Below are 15,714 nucleotides of genomic sequence, written 5' to 3'. Positions count from 1 at the left end.
CCTCGCCTAGGTATTAAAAATATTTCATAAACGAATGGAAAGGTGGAAAATCATTCCCAGCCGTGCGGAGCGCGGCTCGCCCCCCCCTCCGCCTGCCCTCAACCTCTGGGGGGGGATGGGGAGGGGGGGGCAGCACCCCTGGGCCTCCCTTCTTCCCTCTCAGGTTGTGCCCGTGCGCATCTCCGAGCGCATCCCCCCTGCGCCTCCCGACCGCGCAACCTGCGCACCCCGCGCAGCGACCCCACGGCGAGTTCTAGTCCCGCTGGGGACGGATCCCTCCGAGCTGCGGGGGTTGCTCTGGGGGCGGCCTCCAGGGATTTGTCTCTGATTCGGTTTTATTCCCTCTAACACTTATTTTTTTCTCGCTGAAGGGCAGCGGCTGTGCTCCGGGGGACGGGGCGAGGGGATGCGAGGGGACCTCGGCTGTACTCTGCCCGGGGAAGGGACCTTCTCTCCTCTTATATTTTCTCGGCGCTCTTTAACTGATCCATCCTGACACTCTATTTTGCTTTGAAATCAAGTAAAGATGTGGGAGAGAACTTTTGAACTGTTTTATGGAAAGTGGAGTGAAGCAACGCTGCAGTGCGGGCTTTTTTCCTCCCTCACCGGGCTGATGCATCCGGCCCTGCACCTCTGATCTCCAGAGCCTTTTGCAGCTCAGGGTGCGTGCAGGTAGGTGCTGTCACACTCAGGTCTCTATCCCTCTTCTTTCTTTTTTTTCCTTCCTCAGCGCCCCGGCCAATGCCCTTCACAGTCCCCTCCTTTCTTTTCTTTCTTTATTTTATTTTATTTTTTTAATTATTATTATTGTTATTTGAATTTCTGCGAGGCCGGAAGAGGGGCAGCCCCGGGCAGCTCTCCGGGGGCTCTCGGCTGGAGCCAGGATTGCTGTGCTGGAGGGCGGCTGCCAACAGCCCGGCTACTCTGCTCCGGCTATTTTAAACCCACTGCTCACAGCAGCTTGAAAACCGGAGGCGGGATTTTCCCTTCTTCTTCTTTTTTATTTTTTTCTTCTTCTTCTTTTTCTTTTTTCTTTTTTTTCTTTTTTACCCTGAGCCCAATTTTCAGTTTTTGTTCGGCTCTATAAAATATATTTTCAAAATTCGTTCAAATCCCTCGGCTGGGCTCAGGGAAAGGCTCAGCCAGGACACAGCGGCTTCTCCTGGGATAGCTCCGGGGGTGTCCCTGGGGCACGGGCCTGGCGNGGGGGGGGAAGGGCTCCGTGCTCTGCCCAGGTCCCTGACCTTCTCTCTATGCCCGTAGCTGGGCTGTGATCTGGCATTTAGTGCACACCTGTATTCTGGGCCAGGGTATCACACAGGGCGATGCGTATATTTTATTTGTCTCATATATGTCTTATATATGTCTTACATATGTCTTATATATGTCTTATATATGTCTTATATACGCCTTATGTATGTCTTATATATGCCTTATGTATGCCTTATATATGTCCTACGTGGGTCTCAGGGCACCTTCTTGCTCTGCTCTTTAGGGGCTGGGAGGGCTCCTGTCGCACAGAGCCACCTCCACCCATTCTACCCGGGACAACACATTGTCGGGACAAAGCGGTCCTCCCCAGATTTGCATTTTGCTCTTTCCCCACCCAGGCCCGTTCCGTTTCGGGGCGCCGGAGACATCCCTCGTCTGAATCCCTCTCCCCTAAGGCGCTACGTCACGGCCATCCCTGCGTGACGTCATGCCCCGTTTCCCTGACGTCACGCCTCGCATCTTCGGATGCCGGAGGAAGGGAAGCGAGGCCGCAGCCGCGGGGCAGCCTCCCACCCATCCTCGCGGGGAAACCCCCCGGGGGAGCCGTGACCAGCATGGGCGTGGGAAGGGCCGGGGAGGACCGGGGCCGGGGACAGAGTGGGAGTTTCTTGGGAAAATTCCGTGCAGCGCCCGCCCGAGCCGGACCCGGGGCCCACGCAGCCGGGACTCCCCCGGCCGAGGGCTGCAGGGCCGCAAATACCCCGCTCCTTTCCTCCTGCCATAAATAATGCAAGAACGAGCCGCGGCTCTCATGAATAAATCAGCGTTGGCCACGCCAGTGATATCTCCGTTAAGAAGAGGATGAGGAACATCCGAATTAGAGAAGCACCCAGGGGCCGTCGGTCCCTCCCCATCACAAGGGGACAAGCCCTGAGCTGGAGACCCCGCAGGAACTTTCCTACTTTTGGAAAGGAGCTCCCAGCCCCGGCTGGCGGCTGCTTTTGTAGCCAACGCAGAACCACCTGGGCCGTATATCAGGCAGCGAAGTTAAGAAGTCTCCGCCAGCTTTTCCTCTTCAGATTTATTAGCATTGTATAGACTCAGATTCAGTCTATAAATTATTGGGAATCGTTACAAAAATGAAAGCGGCTCCTCCCAAGCTCAATTTTGCCCGTTAGGAGAGTGTAGCCCTCCCAAAATAAACAAAAACAAACAAACAAACAAATAAATAATAATAAAAATAGTAGCAGTGAGGCAAGGGATAAAGGAGAGGTTCCCCAACCAAACCAAACCCAATCCAACCCAACCCAAGCCTAGCCAACCCAATCCAACCCAACCCAATTTGTTTCAACCAAGCCAAGCCAAGCCAAACCAAATCAAACCCAGCCAAACGAAACCAAACCAATCAAAACCAAACCAAACCAAACCAAACCAAGCTAAACATGACCCAACCAAACTCATCCAAAGCAAAGTCAGTCAAAACAAGCCCAAGCAAAGCCAAGGCAAACCGGCCAACCTCCACCTGGTGACCCTTCCCGGAGCCCCGTGGAAGGGAGTTGCTGCAGGAAAAAAACATCAATAATAAAACCCTCCCAAAAGTGCCCGGCTGGAGGTGCGGGGGGTGGTGAAGGGCCACCGCCACTGTCTGAAGCAGGAGACATCGACAGGGAGGTGACAGCGACTGGAAACGCACAGCTCTGTGCGCAGAGCCAGCTGCGCTGTGACAGGGGCATTTTTAAAGCTCCCCGACAATGAAAATGCCCCCAGAGTGGGTAGATAAGCGATTTTTGCCCTCCAGCCGTTGCCTCCAGCCTTTGCTGCGTGGTTCTGGCGCACGGATGCTCACGCGGGTTGGGAGCAAGCGGGCAGGGGAGATGAACACAGCATGCGCGCAGGATTGCGCGGTGCCCCGCGGAGCTCGGACTGCTCCGGTGGGACGGAGTTCGCCGTCGCGGCGTAACGGGGGTGGTGTCCGTCTGTCCCTTGTCCCGTCGGTCCTGCCCCGAGCAGCATCACCCCAACAGCGCAAAGTACAGACCCGAGTGTACGCCCCAACGCAAAGAAAAGCTCAGCACCCTCTGTTGGGGCTGGGGACACCTCCACCCGACATGGCTCTAAGGGGAAACCGAGCAGTCCCCAGATAACGGCGAGCACGAAACGAGCCCCGACACGCACAGCCCTGAGGCCACCCCGTCCGAACCGGGTCCCCCTCGAGTGCCCAGGAGCGGGCAGAGGGAAACGGAGAGGGGGAAGAAACCCAGCCGAGAGAGCATGTTAAATCGCTCAGGGTAGGAAGGTGGAAAATTACGCTGGCTCCTAGCCGGCCTGTCCTCCTCTACGCAGCCAGGAGAGCAATTTTCCTAAGAAGTTGAGCAAAACGAAATCAGCGCCTTTTGGATCTGCAGCCCCCGTCGCTCCGCGGCACAGCCAAACCTCCGGCTCCGCGGGCGCTCAGGGTTCCCCCGGCCGCCCTAGCCACCTCCGGCCTCCCAGAGCCTCTCGAAGTCCCCGCTACATCCCGTGCTTTGCCCGCGGGGCTCCGCGCTCACCTCGACCCGGCCGGCCCTGCCCCGCCGCTATTCAAACCCGGGGGGGGAGGCAGAATTTTCGGGGGGGAAACTGTTTGCTTTTTTTTTTTTATTGGAGGGGGGAAACCGAATGTTCTGGTGGCACTCGGCCCGTGACATCTCGCGGGGCAGCCGGCGCATCCCGGTGCCTCCCGGAGCCCCTCTGCACTCGGACCCCCCCTCCCCCCAGGCCCGGGGCTGCCCCAGGCGCAGGCGGCCAACGGCAGCGCTTCCAAAAAGTCGGGATGAAAAAGTTGAAGGCTTAATGTTTTCTGACAGATACAAATGATACCCCAAGGCTTTCTTAAAACGCGAAGAATGGCGGGAGGAGAAAGGGTTTTCCTATTCGGGTTTCTGCAGTTGGAAGCAAACAGGGTGTGGGGGGGGTTCTCCTCGGCCCTCCTGTCCCGAAAATTAAACCGTCTCCTGGGATAACTCCGTTTCTCCCAAGTGCCATTCGGCACAGCCCCACTCTGGTCCTGCTCCGTGGCCCTCTCCGCATCCCTCAGACCCCGAGCACCGAGCCACGCTCTGAGCAAATCCGAAATTGCTGTCAGCAGCCGCTTAGATTTAGTCCTGGTTGTTCGCAGCCTGAGTCGAGTGGGATCAGCAAAGCCACTGTCCGAGGATGGACAGCTCGGAGTGCGGGGGCTGCTTCTCTCATTGGGGGGGGAAGAAAGGGGGAAAGTGCCATATAGTCCCACAATTCCCTCTCCGAGCAGAGGGAACATGCTTTTCTTATTAATTGATGGAGGAAGGGGCACCGGCGCTTGCTAGGCAGCCTGCTCATGTTACTCTGTGCATCTTTAGGTCCGAAGTGTGCTTGGTTTGTGAACTGAAAAAGATGCCTCCGGTGCAGGGTAACCTAAGGCCCGGGCACTCCGTTGGCATTTTATTGAGATCGTTCTTCTGCAGAAAAAGGGGCTGCGTTTGGTACCACCGATGCTATATTTCCTTGTGGGTTTCCCCCACCTTGTTTCGGGCGAGCAACCTCTTAATTGCTGCAGCATTTGGATGGGGGAAAAGCATTCCCCCTTAACATTTCCTGAAGGGCCGAAATATTCTAATAACGCGCTTTAATGTCCTCAGAACAGCAGTGAATCTCTGCAGAACCACACGTTTCCTGCCTTAAAAAGCAAAATGGGAGAAACAATTAACCTTTGTGTGCACTCAGCACCCTCTCTTCTATTTTCTTTTCTTTCCCTCCCTTCTTTTTTTTTCTTTTTCTTATTTTTTTTTCCTCCCCAAGGGGCTCTGCGCTGCCCCGCGATGAGGCGCGGGGACAATATTCTTTCCAGTTTCATTGTGGGAACGGCCGTATCTTAACGGGCACATCTCGGCGAGAGATAGGAGCGCACCACCGCCTTCCAGAGGGCTGCGCTAATCAGCGCACGGGGCAAGATATAAAAGTTCAGGGCAAATAAAACGAATTAGTTTTATTAGCACGTTTAGGAGGCGGTCTAACGAAGGAATTCGGCTTTACTAGAGTATGTTTTCTCCTCCCCTTTTGTTATTTAAAAGGAGCATCTATGCGGGCTGTTCGGGACGCGGGGGAAATAACGCACCGTTCCGCCCGCAGTGATTTTCTTTGAGGAACGCGCTCTTCTCTCCACCCGGTAAGGAGGACAGACCCCGGGAAACACACGATTCCACAATAAAATCTGCTCGAAATATAAAACCAATAGTAAACGAGAGGCTCGGGACCGTTCGGCGGCGGCTGTCGGGGGGAAATCTCTGCCCCGCTCAGGGATTCGCTCGGCTAAACCATGTCCGGGGAACGGTGCCACCGCTCCGGCTCGGGATCTCCAAGACTCGGCCCGTATTTCAGGCACCAGAAGGATTTTGGGGACGTTCTCCAAGCGAAGCAGCTCTCAGCCATTATTTGGATGTCGGGTTTTAGCACAGAGGCGCAGGGAACGCGCCCCTTGGCTTGGGAAGCAGAAATTATGTATTTTGAAATTGTTAGGAAACAAGCAAACGGCGTCTCCGTCCTCGGTACCCGAACTGTATTTTTTTTTTTTTTTTGGTTGTTCAATTCGTGTCTCGGCGTTTGTGTTCGCCTACAGCGAGGTTGGCAAAAGTTAAGGAATAAGGACGAAATAACAGAAAATGCTCCTAGGGACGGTTCTTTACGCGACACCTGAAAATTCTTCTATAGGCACCGTCGGGGGGGATCCCGCACGTCCGTTTCAACGGAGTTAACACGCGGAAAAAAAGGGTTTTTCCACCGCTCCGAGAATTTCGCCCCCGTCGGACGAAGCGTTATCCCGGAGCGGTGTTGCGGGACACTCCTGGCGCATGGGAGTTCCTAAAGATATGCCCATTTTTCTTTTTTTTCAATCATAAAGTAAAAAAAAAAAAAATAGTAAAGCAAAAAACAAAAACAAAAACAAAAACAACCCACACAAAAACTGAAGAATATTCAGTGGGAACTGAAGAATATTCTTTTTTTCCGAACGGGGAATTAAGTTGAACGGCGGCCCTGGCTCTCTCCGCCCGTCTCTTCCGCGGCCGCGCAGCCCCGGCCGAGACCCCGCAGCCCCCGGTGCACCGCGCAGCCCTATCCCTCCACCTGTCCCTGCTCGGCCCCTCCGCGCTGCCACCCCGGACACCCCCAGGGCCGCAATCCGGCCGCCCCCTCCGAGGACGCGGCGGACTGGAGCAGGGGCCGTGCTTTGCTCCGCGCTGCTCCGCGCCCCGAGGAGAAGAGTTCGGGCTTGAAAACGGTGCGGTTACGAGACAACAATAATACAACAACAACAACAACGGCGAGGACAAAAATGTGAAATAAAGTGAGGTAACCCCTTTGGAATCGCGTTTCTCCGCGTATTTGTCAGCGCTGACGAAGCGCAGAGGCCCTGAAAAGGATTTACGCGCTAGAAAGATGTCAGAGGCCGCGGCCGTGCGCGGGGCGCGGTGCTGCGGGGCGGGCGGCGACGCGGAGCGGCGGTGAGGGGCGCGTCCCCCCTACCCCCGCAGCCCGGCCCGGCCCCGCTTTGTTTGCCGGTACGGACCGCACAGCCCCACACCGCCCCGCACCTCCGGAGAGGGGGAAACGGGGCCGGGACGCGACCCGAGGGACACGAGTGGGGGGGGACGGGGCGCGTAGCACACGCGCGGGGGCGGGACGGGAGCGCGGGGCCGCCCGTGCGGGTTACGGGGTGACACGCGTGGGGCGGGTCGGGAGCGCGGGGACACGCGTGGGGCCGTCCGGGGGCACTTACCGGGCGCTGCGCTCGGCGGCGGCGGGGTGCCGGGCCCGGCGGGCGCTGTGCGCGCCCTGCCCGCCGCTCCAGGGTTTTCTTCGGAGATTTCCCCGTCTCCTCCTGACGTCAGCCCCGTCCCAGGGTGCCGCACACGGGGGAGGGCCGGGGGCAGGGCCGACCGCACCGGGAGAACGGCGGAACCCGCAGCCCCGGGCCCGGCATCTCCGTCCAGCGGCAGCAGCATCCCGGGCCGGGCCCCCCCGCCCCACCTCCGGCGGCTCGGTGCTGCTCCCCGGGCGGCTCCGTGCTCAGGGTTCCACGGCCCCTGCCCTCTTCATTTCCTCCCGGCTGGTTTTCTTCGGCTGAGGGGGCAGGGAAAGCAATGGCCACTTTTTTTTTTTTTTTAATTTTTTCCCCAGAGAGAAGCCCTGAAGAAACGCTCCTGCTGCAGTGTTTGGTATGGAGGTGAGGCAGCAAACAGAGCTGGAGCAGGGCCTGGAGGGAGGCCACAGGGGTGAGTTGCACTGGTCTGGGACACTGTGCTGCCCCAGCAGCCCAACACCCCTCCCCAAACCCTTTATCCCTTTTAATTTTCCAGGGAAAGTTTTGAAGTTACAGAAGCTTTGCTTCCAATATGTAGCCCCCCCTTTGGAGAGCCTAACGGGGCATTCTGAAGAGAGCAGCACCCAATCATGTGAGGACCAGGCAAGTGCTGCAGCGGGGACATGGCTCGTGCTTTGCTAAGGACAGCAGGATACACATGCACGTACACCCAGCCCATAGCCACAGCCGAAAACCAAGGACAACGAATATGGAACGGATCAGAAAGATAAATAGCATAAAATCAGGAACAGTCCGGTCCCACACTTGCCATTTGTTATAGAGAGAAGAAGTAAATGGGATTCACATGTCGAGCATTAGCTGGTTGTTAGTCTGTAAGATAATATTAACTTTAGTGCTTGCTGGTTTACTCCAGTTTTCCGAAGGCAGTTCCAGGAGGCGCCCAGCCTGTAATTTAGGATGGCACATACTGTGTGAAAGAGGCTTTGGCACCGGGGCCTACCAGCACATCAAGGTGATATTAACATAATAAAACGTTTGGAGAGCGAGTAGGAGCTCATAAATTAATGCATTCTACTGTTTTAATGCGAGGAGCTAACAATGCGTTTCCTGTTGGGCTGATCATCCCGCTGCAGCCTAACAGCTGTTTTAAAGGTGCTGTGAAATTAAAGAGAGGGAAGACGATTGTCTTTAAATCAATGTTTAATGATGTGTTATTAGGAGAAAAGTCTTCCTCCAGCAGATGTTTACATGGTGAGGACGGAGGGAGCTTCCCTGGCTGTCTGCATGCCTGAGCAGGGGGTGAGATGCCCCCATGCCCCCCTTCAGATGGCCCCAGTCTTCCCCATGCAGGGTCATGGGGGCTTGGTTGAGGGCTGGCATCGGGAAAGGCTTTGTCCAGGTTTTCCAGTGGGAACTGAGGGAACTCCTCCAGGATACTGAATGGCCACGAGGTTTTGAGTGGTGGCTATGGACAGGTGAATGGGGCAAAAGGTGAGGGCTTCCTGCCCATGTTCAGCACAGGTCAGGGCTGCCAGCATCCTTTACCTGTAACAATCAGATGTGCATGCTGTAAACAGATCCCATGCCTCCTTGCCTAGGAGATGATCCTTGCTGGGTAGGAGTGGGCTGCAAGCCTCATCAAGCCCCCATAGAGGTAGAATGAAGCTCAGATGGGTCAGCAGGGCTGAGATGCCTCTGGCCACGCACTAACAGCAGGCTCCAGGTACTTGAAAAAATATATGTACCTTCGAGGCAAGATGTGGGAGTGAGCTCTGGAATGTGGTACTTGAAATAAGGTACCTGCAAGCATCAGTCTGTAGGCACCCAAGGCTTGTCATCTCCTTTGTGCTTGATCCAAAGATGTATGAATGAGTCACCACACCAGTGCTTCAGCTTTGGGTTTAAAAGATGGCTATCACAAAGCTTCCCACCTAGAGAAGACATCAGGTGGATTCAGATGCCAAAGTACACGGGGATTCGCACCCAAAAGATGAGGGGGAGCGCACAGGGCTGCTGGGAAAGTTCACCCACTGCTGGGCACCTCATTATCAGGTGATCTCCTGCTGCAGGCCAAAAGAACATCAGATCCTCTCCAGGACAACCCAAGCTGTTTCTCAAAAGATCATTTTCAAAACGAAGTGTGGTGGTACAAGTTGCTCCTACGCAAGCAAAGGAACCCCTTGCAAATGCTTGCTTTCATCATCACAAATGTTAAAGTCTCTCTATATTTCCAAATATAGCAAAGAAATGGCTCTCCAAGCTTGCCTGTTCCTTTATTCACAGCCTGCCCTGTTAGTGCATCTTTGGAATAGTGTCCAGGAGGCTGCACAGCTTCTTCAGGAGAAACGGGGATGTTTGGAACATGAGTGGATTCTAACATTTCTGAACTCCCCAGAAGAGGCAAATTGTAAAGGAATAAGATTCTTTCTGTGCACGCACATTTGCTTTGGAGCCAAATGGAAAGGAGAGCTCAGAAGAAAAAAAAAAAATGACAAATTGTTTGGAAAATGTTGTCCTTCCCAAGGCAGACCTAACCATATGGGGGGAAGGGACTCAATACCGAATTTTTCCCTTTCAATCCTAGTCCAACAGCCCTCCCATTCACTCCGCTAGGGGATTGCTGTGAGTCAGACCCACAAGATCATCCATTCAAAGCTGGTAGTATTTCCAGCACTTCACTCCTCTCCTATTCCCTGCTGAAGCAAGATGGAAAGGGTTCCCCCCTTCCCCAAATTTATGGTGAGAACAGTGGGATGTGACCCAGGGCCACCCCCATCCGTGAAGGAGGGGGCAGAGCTGCTCCGGTGCTCTGAAGCAGTGATGATAGGCCTGGTTCCTTCCTGGACAAAATGAGTGGTACGTTCTCATCTTGGTGGTTAGCTGGAGCACAGAAAGTACTTTCCGTGGTAAAGAAACTCCTCACTCCTTTAAGTCATCAAACTTACCATCATTGTCATCTTTAAGTAATAAGATGAGGCTAATATTTTCAGTGTTCCCAACTGTTAATGGTGACATTTACTCAAGAACAACAAAAGCTGCAGCAGTTGTGTACATCACCAGTTAACAGCAGTGGGCAGAGCGTGCAAGACTTTGAAGAAGATGTCAGGGAAAGGGTTTTTGTGTGCGGTTGTGTTTATCCCCTGGTGACACGCCGCTAACAAGCTGCAAAGCAGGGATCACCCACAACAAACACACACAAACAAACAAAGTTTTGTGGAGGGTGGTAAGACTTAGTTTAATTCTCTTAGGCCTTTAAAAATAATTATAGCCCTGTTTGTGACAAATGGGAAGGCCGTACTGACTCCAATAAAACTGCTTGTTATTCTTTAGGAATTACATTTGGAGATGTTTCCTTACGCAGCGTGGATGTAAATGGGAGTTGATCTCAATCAATGCAATGCATCAATGTACATCTCTAATTGCTTCTCCCCTCTTCGCACGAGCAGTAGTTTTGATTCTGCAGCTTGTGGTCAGCTGTTTACTCACCAGTTAAGTTGCAACACGTTTAATGACTTACTAGAGATCTGTCTGAGGACTTACTGCTGCCAAAGAACAGGATCTGGGGGATTTTAGCATTAGTGAAAAGTTACTTAAGGTCTACATGCTGATCCAAGTATCTCTACTGCAGAGATATTTTATGCATTATGGATCTTGAGAGAAGCTGATAAATGACATGTATTCCTTAAGGATAACCTGTACCCCATGTTCTCAAAAATGTATCATCACATTTGGCTCCAGATGTGCATCACCCAGCTGTGCTTTGCCAGCAGTAATGCTACAATGGGATGGAAAGTATCACAATATTAGCAAGTTGGCAAAGTCTTTGACTACAGTAAATGAGAATGAGCCCAAATGCAACAGTTTCAAAAATGAAGAAAAAGAGCTGCTTACCTTTGGAAAGCCTCAGGTATGCAGGGAGCTCCAGATAGATACCCTTTCCTCCACTGCCAACCCTTTAATGAGGTCTGGGAAGGGGTGGATCCTGGCTCCACCCCTTCCAGTCACTCAGGTGCATTGCATACACCTGAGCTCCCCTGGGTTGGCCCTGCCTTCCCACCAGGTGCTCCATCACTGGTTCAGGCCGTGACTTAGCATTTCTGCTACACCAGCGTAGCAGTATTGTGGCTCATGCACTTTCAGGGCTCAATGCTGAGTCTTCACGTGCCACCTGTGAGCCCTTGGCATCTGCTTCAACTTCATAGGCCTTGGTGGGAAAGGGGACCCTGCATGGATATAGATACTAGTTGAGGAGTATTTGGATCCATAGAGTCAAGGCTGGAAAAGACCACTGAGATCATCTGTCCAACCATCAACCCATCACCAGCATGCTTTGGCTTTAACAGGGAGTGACTAAACACACATTTAAGGGTACCTTTGTGCTCTCTCAGGGAGTGGTGACTGAGACCGCGGAAAAGCCAGCTTCGGAGACTTATCACTGAATATTTCCTCTGTTCCTCCCTTTGGGGACGTTTGAGCTGGGACAGGAGGCAGGAGAGTGGATGGGAGCAGAGCTGCCTCAACTCCTACCAGTGGGAACGTCTCCACACACCATCACTGCTGTATCTGTTACCATTAATGACTTCTAAAGTTGTTCTAAAACTATTGAAGTGCCTTGTGACCATCTGAAACTCACCTCTGCCCTGCACATATGTCCCAAGAGTTAATTTGTAGAGGTGAGCACGCTGGCTTGGGAGGGGCAATGCGATAGGGATTTATTTGGCAGCAGTTATACTGCGAGCTGATGGACATTGTTTCCCGGCAGCATCCGTGAGGCCTCATACAAACGAGAACTGATGGCTTAACATTTTGTTACATTTTCCCATCAGAGTCATTACCTTTTAATTGTGGGGATGGATTAAACCAAAGGGGAGGATGCTCAGGGAGAGGCTGCCCTGTGTTGGCCTTGAGCTGCCCCCTGGTGCAGTGGGTCCGTGCCTCTCCCCTTGCTGCCCCTGCACGGAAACTCCAGCGTGCACAGAGCACCTCTTTTCAGGGAGCTGTAGAGAGAAATAAGGTCTAAAGGTATTAAACAGCTGAGCCCTGTCCTGCTGAAACATGATGGAACTAAACCAAAAATGCTCATGGCAATGAGAAAGCAAGAAAGTGAATGAGCTTGGGCGTGTACGTGTGTTTAGAAAACCAGTGAATTGTCCTTGTGTATATGTTCAAAATACCTCTAGCATTTTTGCTTTCCCAAAGGGACCGTCTACAGCAGAAGACTAACCTGGGTCCCTCCCAGCAACGGGGCTGATCACAAGATAATCACCAGAGCTGGGTACCAGGTCAAAATTACACACCCGTGTGGAACGTGCTTGCAGATGAGAAGTCTGCTTATGCCTGGGAGCAAGGGAATAAAGGCATTCATCCAGCTCGGTGAAATACTGTGAGATCTATGGGGGAAAAGCGCTAAGTATTACAATTATTATTTACTATATATTAATATTAGCTATTCAGAGGATTTGCATGTGGAGGAAACTTGGAGGATCTGGTCTGGCTCTGTGTGTGTCAGGGCTCTCGAGGGATTTTTTTGGTGTCTACCATAATTAGAGATGAGGACTGAGCGAAACCTTGTGGTTTTACTCCACGAAGCATTAAGTTCAGCAAACTATTCCCATGGCTTTTTTTTGGGGTGTGTGTGTGTGTGTGTGTGTGGAAATAAACGAAAAAAATCTTTCAGGATGTATTTCAACAGTAATTCAGTGGTGTGGCAGGGTTGGAGGCTCTGTAAAAAGGATGACACGTGCCTATGAGGGAAAACCATCATAGAATGAGGTGAGAGTGTCAGATATTTTAATTGTCCTCTCTCTCCCCATCCCTGAAGGCACAATCCAGCTGCTTGTCCTGCATGCAGCGCTGGCTTTGCCTCTGTGTTGTTTGCAGTTGTGGGTGCTTTGTGTGAAGCTCCACCTGGCTGGGGCTCCCCTTGTTCACCACTCGGTGCCTGCAAAGGAGAGCAGAGCCATCCCCACCGACCTGAGGAAGGTTGATTGTCATGTTTTGAAAGATGACACGTCCTGCTGGGCGAACTGCAAAAATTGCCAGAAAACATTTAAGGTGTGTTTGTGTAATTGCTTATTGTATGTCTCGGGATTAGCGAGTGCATTTCGATGTTTAGTTTTGAGGATGAGAGTTTATTCTGCTTTGTGCTTAAGTAAACACTGGAAGCTTGGCTCCTCCAAACCGGATGGGACCTCTGGTTGGCCAGGGCTGGTGTCCTGCCTGGCCCTGACTCATATGTGATGGGAGATGTGCTGTGGGATCGGCTGGGCACGGAGCTCTCACCTCTCTGCTTCCACATCGTTTCCTCTTGCTTGGCTTTAAGGCACCAGGAAACGTTGGAAATGCTCCTTCCAAAAAGCCTCAGCTCTTCAAAGACAGCATCCGCACACCTGCTGCTGCGTGGACTTTGCCACATCTTGGCCGTACCGGCAATCCACCATGAGAAACCTCTGCTCTTGTCACCGCGTGTCCCTGCAGGCCTTGGTCGTGGGACACACGCAGCGCAATTGCTGGCAGTTACAGAGTGTGGGTGGGGAATCCCCAGTGCCCGCAACCATTCACACCCCCGCTGCGGTGTGTCTGAGCCGAGCTGTGGTTTGGTCTTTTTTTCAGCTTCAACCTTTACTTGGCATATAATAACCCTGAACTATGTTATAAGCCAAGATTACAAGGTATAACATAAGGTGAAACACTATACGGGCAATAGGATGCATAAAAGATTTTGTACAAAGGAAGTAACCCACTGTGCATAACCCAGGGAGCTGCTCTGGGCAACCTTTAGGATTTGATGGATTATTATCCCCGGGATCCAGTGTTAAAGAGCTTTTATTTATTAGAGTGCCCTCCTCCTCCTCCTCCCATGATGTTCCAGCCTTGGGGCTCCAAAACGCTCAGCAGTGACACTTCTCCCTGTCCACTTCTCCACTGATGCTCATTGCACAGGGATCTCGGTGTAAGGCTGGAAGCAGGCAGACCTGCAGGAGATACACGGTACAGCCATGTGGTTTGGGCTCTCCCATGGTCAGGAAAGGAACACGTGAGTGCTCTGTCTGCTGTGCCTGTGTGTCCCAGCCCTGCAGCCTCCCAGCAGTGCCAGCACCCAGTGCTTTTCGCAATAGCTCTGAAAGGTGATATTGTTCCAGTCCTGTGATCACCTGACACTGCTGAGCATCCCCAACCCCATAATTACAATGCAAAGGCAGTGACTCACATCCCGGTGAATGGCTCTTCAGGATGCCTTCCTCTTTTTGGGGACTGACTCTTCCCCATCGAGGCTGGATGGAAACTCTCCTGTCGAAATGAGTGTGCATCTGTTTTCCTGGGTAGGGTCACTGGTTTGTGTGGTACAAGGGTGTCCTGGCTTTGACCCATGGAATATTTTGCTACTGAGCTGAGACCAATCCCTGTTGCTCTCATGACAAAACAGGCAACAAAAGAAGAAGGATACTGTGAGTTTGCTGGGGAGATTCCCATTCTTCTTCATCTTCTTTTTTTCTTTCCCCCAGCATTTCATTTGGATCAGTTTCTTTTCCTTTTCTCCGTTCCATTCTGTCTAACAGCAAATTTATAAGCAGTGCAAAAATTACCCAGGTCCACTCTTCTTAATTTTATTTTTTTGAAGCACAGTTCATATTTGTTTCAGTTGTAGTACGGGAGAAGTGGCAGTGCCCTGAAGGCAAGAGGTTCGATCCACAGAGCAGAGTACATCCCCAGTCTGACTGCAGTGACACTCCTGGCAGGGCAGGGAACTGGCAGCCGCTTTGCTCTGTGACAAAGGGAGCATCATGCTCGAAGCACGTAGTGCTCGATAAGATATTCCTTCTGTAGACACAGATAGGAAATAACGTTGGAGGCCAGAGGTAGGAATTACATTCTCCATTACGCCTGGCAGCACATAGCCCAGGGTTTAGTCATGGGCAGTCGTAGCCATCTGAACTGCTGTGCTCCTGTAGCTGCCTTGGAAGGATTATTCTGCAGCCTAATGCATCTTGTTGTTGAGAAATATTTCCTGATGATCAGCCTAAACCCTTCCTTTCTTAATCTCATCCCATTACTCTTAGTTATGCCCAGTGTATAACTGTAAATAATTCCTCTCCCTCCTTGATGTTTACAGCTTCCAAATACTTGCAGGCTGTTATCATGTCCCCTTCGCCATCTCTGCACATATTTGGTGCTTTTAATCTCCCCTTAGAACTCAGCCCACAGCCTGCATCCTGCTGCCTTATCACGGAGCTCTGTGCTCCTCCCAGCCCCTTCCCAGCACCGCCATAGCTGTGTTCGGCCAATGGTGTTTTCAACCTATCTTACTTCTCTTCTCCCAGACCCCTTCTCAGCTCCCACTCTCCATCCCAGGGGATGGGCAGTAAGGAGACACAGCTTCCCTTTCCCAGGGCAGTTGGACACGCCGAGCTGTGTGCACATCCCATCTTGCCATGCCTTTGTTTTCTTGCCACGAGGAGACGTTAAACTGCAGAGCTTATTTGTAGGATTATCAAAGCTGGTGGCTGGAGAAGAGCCTGAGGGTGTCTGCATTCAGACAAGCACCTGCATCTGCTGCCAGCAGCTGTGGGCTGATGCTGTGACGGGCAGGGGGATGTGGTGCACACCTTCCAGTGGTTGAAACCCGACCTCCCCCCCCAGCCCACCGCTGTGGTGTAAATTCACAC

General features: G+C 52.5%; 1 long non-coding RNA gene across 1 annotated transcript; it reads right to left on the bottom strand.

The window, feature by feature from the left end:
- On the bottom strand, positions 8,212–10,973 carry LOC110405308. The gene is made up of 2 exons (XR_002442801.1): positions 10,940–10,973; positions 8,212–9,517 (listed from the first exon to the last, which is right to left on the bottom strand). It is a non-coding gene; the product is annotated as an uncharacterized LOC110405308 (long non-coding RNA).

The sequence above is a fragment of the Numida meleagris genome, chromosome 12 (genome assembly GCF_002078875.1).
Source record: "Numida meleagris isolate 19003 breed g44 Domestic line chromosome 12, NumMel1.0, whole genome shotgun sequence".
Lineage (NCBI taxonomy): Eukaryota > Metazoa > Chordata > Aves > Galliformes > Numididae > Numida > Numida meleagris.
This window is presented reverse-complemented; position numbering and strand designations above follow the sequence as displayed.